The 7,500-nt window shown below is 49.6% G+C and overlaps 1 pseudogene; it reads left to right on the forward strand.

Moving 5' to 3' along the window:
• LOC136951328 (unconventional myosin-VIIa-like) overlaps nucleotides 1–7,500 on the forward strand; it is a 28,084-nt pseudogene that overhangs the window by 15,534 nt on the left and 5,050 nt on the right.

Genomic DNA, 7,500 nt, shown 5'->3' on the forward strand with positions numbered 1-7,500 from the left:
CATTGTGCTTTTGTTTGGTTACCACAAGCAACTGCACAGTTTGTCGTTTGGAGTTTTTTTGAGTCATGTCGTAGTTTGATGTGTAACGGTGTGTTGGTGATGCGTTTCCTGTCAGGTGACCAAGCGTCTGAACGATGGGAATATAGTCTCCATGGTAACAGCATGCTGGAGGACAGACCCACCTCCAACCTGGAGAAACTGCATTTCATCATCGGTAACGGCATCCTGCGCCCAGCACTGAGGTACGACTCACACACACACACCTGGTCCTACACACTTACCTCTCCACTCCTTACCTCAACACAGAACATGAACACACACACCTTGTCATCACTCCGTATCTGAACTTGAACAAACACACAAATCTTGTCATCACTCCATATCTGAACTTGAACAAACACACAAATCTTGTCATCACTTAGTATATGAACTTGAACACACACACAAATCTTGTCATCACTTAGTATCTGAACTTGAACAAACACACAAATCTTGTCATCACTTAGTATCTGAACTTGAACACACACCAATCTTGTCATCACTTAGTATCTGAACTTGAACAAACACACAACTTGAACAAACACACAAATCTTGTCATCACTTAGTATCTGAACTTAAACACACACACAAATCTTGTCATCACTCAGTATCTGAACTTGAACACACAAATCTTGTCATCACTCAGTATCTGAACTTGAACACACAAATCTTGTCATCACTCAGTATCTGAACTTGAACACACAAATCTTGTCATCACTCAGTATCTGAACTTGAACACACACACACACACACATGCTGAGCTGCCTGTTGTCCTCAGGGATGAGATCTACTGCCAGATCTGTAAGCAGCTGAATCAGAACCCGTCCAAGAGCTCCCACGCGCGGGGCTGGATCCTCATGTCGCTGTGCGTCGGCTGCTTCGCCCCCTCTGAGAAGTTTGTCAAGGTCAGCCCCCTCATTCTCTCCTCACACCCTGACCACCATGCCTTAGTTGAGATCCAAAGTTTTGAAAGTTTTTCGAAAGGTTAAAAAGATATTAGGACAAAAAAGTTTTGAAAAAAAAACCAAATAAAGGTTAGAAAACAGTGTTTGGAAAGGTGAAAACATATGAGTTTTCTTCCTCTGTAGTACCTGAGGAACTACATCAGTGGGGGTCCCCCTGGATACGCCCCTACTGTGAGGAGAGGCTGAGGCGGACGTTTGCAAATGGAACCAGGACCCAGCCCCATCCTGGCTGGAGCTGCAGGTCTGCAACACACATGCTCTACACACACACACACACACACACCATAGACACGTGTGGTAGCACACGCACACACACACACACACACCATAGACACGTGTGGTAGCACACACACACACCATAGACACGTGTGGTAACACACACATACAGACACACAACTCCCACACAAAGCTCATAGTTGAGGACTACGAGCACATGTTGGGTTCCTCCGAAAATCGACATGACCCCTAACACTGAGAGCACCTTAACGTGTGATGTAGTCTAGAGGTGGCTGTGCTGAGCTGTGCTGAGCTGAGCTGTGCTGAGCTGAGCTGTGCTGAGCTGTGCTGAGCTGTGCTGTTGTTGTGCTGTTGTTGTGCTGTTGTTGTGCTGTCGTTGTGCTGTCGTTGTGCTGTCGTTGTGCTGTCGTTGTGCTGTCGTTGTGCTGTCGTTGTGCTGTTGTTGTGCTGTCGTTGTGTGTATCTGTGTTGATGTGTGTTCCCCACTGCCAGGCCACCAAGTCCAAGAAGCCCATCATGCTTCCGGTCACCTTCATGGACGGCACCACCAAGACCCTGCTGACCGACTCTGCCACCACGGCCAAGGAGCTGTGCAACGCCCTGGCCGACAAGATCAGCCTCAGGGATCGCTTTGGCTTCTCCCTCTACATCGCTCTGTTCGATAAGGTAAACACACACACACACACACGCAACCTGTGTGAACACAGGCACGCTGGTTTGTTTTTATGTACTCACACTAACCCTGACACACACACACACGCAACCTGTGTGAACACAGGCACGCTGGTTTGTTTTTATGTACTCACAGTAACCCTGACACACACACACACGCAACCTGTGTGAACACAGGCACGCTGGTTTGTTTTTATGTACTCACAGTAACCCTGACACACACACACACGCATGGACATACACAGGTGTGACTGTTGGCTCTTTCCCACATGCCTACACTTGTGTAAACACACATTCTAACCCCCCCCTACACACACTAACCCCTCACATGTTCACGCACACACACACACACACACTCAAACTCCTCCACACACATGCACACACACAGACCCACCCACGTGCATGACCCACATGTAAACACTGTCAGAAATATTAATCTTTACCAAGCATTGCACAGTCAGTCGGTGAAGAAGTCAAGAAAGCTTTATTACTTGAGGCCGGCCAACAAGGAAACAACACACCCACTGTGACCCCCCCCCCCCTCATCATGACCCCCTCCCCTCACCATGACCCCTCCCCCCCCCTCACCATGACCCCCACCTCACCATGACCCCCCTCATCATGACCCCCCCCTCACCATGACCTCCCCCCTCACCATGACCCCTCCCCTCACCATGACCCCCCCCCTCACCATGACCCCCCCCTCACCATGACCCCTCCCCCCCCCCTCACCATGACCCCTCCCCTGTAGGTGTCGTCGCTCGGCAGTGGGAACGACCACGTGATGGACGCCGTGTCCCAGTGTGAGCAGTACGCCAAGGAGCAGGGCGCCCAGGAGAGGAACGCCCCCTGGCGCCTGTTCTTCAGGAAGGAGATCTTCACGCCCTGGCACGACCCCACCGAGGACGCCGTGGCAACCAACCTCATCTACCAGCAGACCGTCCGAGGGGTGAAGTTCGGAGAGTACCGCTGTGACAGGGTGAGAGTTCTCTGAGTGTGGCTTTCTACATCCAAGTCAAGGAATATATATTATTTTTTACGTAAGTGATATGCATAATTCAGGACTACTAAGCTAGCTGTTGATCAAACAGCCTGACTCCCTCCCTCACTCCCTCTCTCTCTCTCTCTCTCTCTCTCTCTCTCTCTCTCTCTCTCTCTTCTCTCTCTCTCTCTCTCTCTTTCTCTCCCTCCCTCCCACACCACCAACCATTCTCTCTCCTCTCTCCTCCACCCTTCCATGTCCCTCACCCCATCCAACCTTTCTCCCTCCCTCCCTCCCCCCTTCCTCCCTCCCCCCCTCCTCCCTCCGCCCTCCTCCCTCCCTCCCTCCCCCCTCCTCCCTCCCCCCCCTCCTCCCTCCCTCCCTCCCTCCTCCTCCCTCCCTCCCTCCCTCCCTCCCTCCCTCCCTCCCTCCCTCCCTCCCTCCCTCCCTCCCTCCCCCCCCTCCTCCCTCCCTCCCTCCCCCTCCCCCCCTCCCTCCCTCCTCCCTCCCCCCCCTCCACCCCTGTCCTCCCTCCCCTCCCTCCAGGATGACCTGGCTGAGCTGGCAGTCAGCAGTATTACGTGGACTACGGCTCTGAGATCCTCTGGAGCGCTCAGCCTCATCCCCTCCTACATCCCCGACAGGAGGTCAGCACCTCCAGGTCCGTGGAGAAATGGGCCCACTTCATCATGGCTGCCCACAAAAAGGTACCTCTTCCTGGGATGAGCTTCACCCAGACTGCCCCCTCTGGGTCTCTGGTTCTATCTGGTCCTCAAAGTGTTTCATGGTGTCCTGTAGACAGTCTTACAAGAGGTGTGGATCTTTCTGGAGCCAGTGGGGTTGTAGAGTGCTGTCCTTGTGACTACAGAAGATGCTAAGTGGCTTCATTTACATTTTAGTCATTTAGCAGACGCTCTTATCCAGAGCGACTTACAGTAAGTACAGGGACATTCCCCCCTGAGGCAAGTAGGGTGAAGTGCCTTGCCCAAGGACACAACGTCATTTTGCACGGCGGGGAATCGAACTGGCAACCTTCAGATTACTAGCCCGATTCCCTAACCGCTCAGAACCAAATTGTGTTGGTTCCTTCCTCCTCTGTACAGGGCATCTACACACAGAAGCGTTTTGACACTCAGAAGGTGAAGGAGGAGGTGGTGGACTTCGCCCGGTACAAGTGGCCTTTGCTCTTTTCCCGCTTCTATGAGGCCTTCAAGTTCTCAGGTACTTCTCAGAAGTTACAGTTGTTCTCTGTGAACACAACTCCTGGATTTATTTTCCCCCCCAGAGACTTACTGTTTTGCGAATGGAATGAGTCCCCAACTGTGCTCAGATCCTGATCCACTTCCCTTTCCCCCCCCCCCAGGCCCCAGCCTGCCCAAGAATGATGTCATCGTGGCGGTGAACTGGACTGGAGTGTACTTTGTAGATGAGCAGGAGCAGGTGCTGCTGGAACTCTCTTTCCAGAGATCAGTGCGGTCTCCAGTAGTAGGTGAGGAGGAGTTTGGGTCAAAACAATGGGACACTCGCATACGACAAATCTGAATGTTATTAGTCCTGTATTATCATCCTCCTCCCACCCACATATCTCCCTCCCTCTCTTTCTCTCCTCTCTCTCTCTCTCTCTCTCTCTCTCTCTCCCTCTCTCCGTCACACTCTCGCTCTCTCTCTCTTTCTCTCCCTTCTTCTTACTCCCTGCCTCTCTCTCTCTCTCCTCCCTCTCTCTTTCTCTCCTTCTTCATTCTCCCTGCCTCTCTCTCTCTCTCTCTCTCTCTCTCTCTCTCTCTCTCTCTCTCTCTCTCTCTCTCTCTCTCTCTCTCTCTCTCTGTTTCTCTCTCAGAGGGGGCAAGCTCCAGGGCCAGAGTTTCACACTGGCCACCATAAAGGGTGACGAGTACACCTTCACCTCCAACAACGCAGAGGACATCCGTGACCTTGTGGTGACCTTTCTGGAAGGCCTGAGAAAGAGGTCAAAGTTTGTTGTGGCCTTACAGGACAACCCCAACCCCAGTAAGTCCAGTTCAACAAAGCCCTTAATGATATTTAACAAATGACCCACACTGTACTATATACTGTACATATATATATATATATATATCATGCCTACAGTGTAGTATGTCTAACATGTCTACTCATATGGATCTCCAGAACCAAACTTATATATATATATAAGAGTCAGGTGGCTGAGCGGTTAGGGAATTGGGCTAGTAATCAGAAGGTTGCCGGTTCGATTCCGGCCGTGCGAAATGATTTTGTGTCCTTGGGCAAGGCAATCCAACCAATTTGCCTCTGGGGGGAATGTCCCTGTACTTACTGTAAGTCGCTCTGGATAAGAGTGTCTGCTAAATGACAAAAAATATATATATATATATAAGCTACAGGTAAGTGCAGTGTGAAAAGCGTTAGGGTAGAATCCTGACTCTTGTTCTGTCCCGCCCCTTGCAGCGGGGAGGAGTCAACCTTCCTGAGCTTCCTGAAGGGAGACCTGATCCTATTGGACCAGGACACGGGCGAACAGGTTATGACCTCTGGGTGGGCTCACGGCATCAACGAAAGAACCAATCAGAAAGGAGACTTTCCTGCCGACTGTGTCTATGTGCTGCCTTCTGTTACCAGGCCCCAGGCTGAGGTGGTGGTGAGGCTACACGCACATACACACACACACACACAATCACACACACAACTACACACACACAACCACACACACACACACACACAATTACACACACTACTACACAAACACAAACACACACACAATTACACACAACTACACACAACCACACACACATTGAGCATACTGAGGCCACAATGAACTGTCCTCTCCATCCATAATGGTCTTTCCGTAATCAAAGTTGAATTATCACAGAGGAATATCAAGCATAATATTCGTAAAATGGCTATGAAATTATGTGATTCTAAACAGTTTGACTTGTAGAGTGTACGGCTTGTACTATTGATTGGGTTTACCATGTGTGGAGACACATGGTAAACCCTGCCGTTTCTCCTGCACAGTGCAGTAAACATGTTTCTTTCCCAGGCCCTGGTTACCATGACGCCTGACCAGAAACAGGAGTCTGTCCGGATGTCTCAACTGGTTCTGCCTGAGAGTGAGGAAAGGGTTAAACCGTACACTCTGGAGGAGTTCTCCTATGACTACTTCAGGTACACACATATACACACACACATATACACACACACATATACACTCATACACACACACATATACACTCATACCCACACACATATACACACACACATATACACTCATACCCACACACATATACACACACACATATACACTCATACCCACACACATATACACACACACATATACACTCATACCCACACACATATACACACACACATATACACTCATACCCACACACATATACACACACACATATACACTCATACCCACACACATATACACACACACATATACACTCATACACACACACATATACACTCATACCCACACACATATACACACACACATATACACTCATACCCACACACATATACACACACACATATACACTCATACCCACACACATATACACACACACATATACACTCATACCCACACACATATACACACACACATATACACTCATACCCACACACATATACACACACACATATACACTCATACCCACACACATATACACACACACATATACACTCATACCCACACACATATACACACACACATATACACTCATACCCACACACATATACACACACACATATACACTCATACCCACACACATATACACACACACATATACACTCATACCCACACACATATACACACACACATATACACTCATACCCACACACATATACACACACACATATACACTCATACCCACACACATATACACACACACATATACACTCATACCCACACACACATTCCCCACAGTATCTCTAAAACAGTGCCCAATTTTTTAAAACATTTTCTTTAATTTTGCCTTTAATTTCTCCTAATAATGTACTCTCTCCCTCTCTCTCTCCCCACCCTCTCCCTCACTCCCCCTCTCTCCTCCCCCTCTCTCCGTCTCCCCCCCCCTCTCTCCCTGTCTCTCCCCCCCTCTCCCTCTCTCTCTCTCCCCCCCTCTCCCTCCCTCCCCCCTCTCTCCCTGTCCCTCTCTCCCCCTCTCCCCCCCTCCCTCCCTTCTCCCCCCACTCTCCCCCCCTCCCTCCCCTCCCTCCCCCCGTCCCTCCCCCCCCAGGCCCCCCCCCAAGCACACTCTGAGCCGTGTGATGATCACCAAGACCAGAGGGAAGGACAAGATGTGGAGCTGCACCAGGGAGCCCATCAAGCAGGCGCTGCTGAAGAAGGTTCTGGGTCACGAGGAGCTGGCGCAGGACGCGTGCATGTCCTTCATAGATATCCTTTACTGGATGACACACACACACACTCATACTGACGCACAAACTTAACACACACATATTCTGTGACCTGAAATTTCTTGTGTATTATGATATTTCTTACCCCTTGTCAATAGTTTTAGTGAGCTATTTGTATACAGTGTATATAAAATGTATATTATATTGAATACAGTATAATATACTGTATAAAGTATACAAGTTACAACTATGCAC

Source organism: Osmerus mordax, chromosome 11, assembly GCF_038355195.1.
Source record: "Osmerus mordax isolate fOsmMor3 chromosome 11, fOsmMor3.pri, whole genome shotgun sequence".
In the NCBI taxonomy this organism is placed as follows: Eukaryota; Metazoa; Chordata; class Actinopteri; order Osmeriformes; family Osmeridae; genus Osmerus; species Osmerus mordax.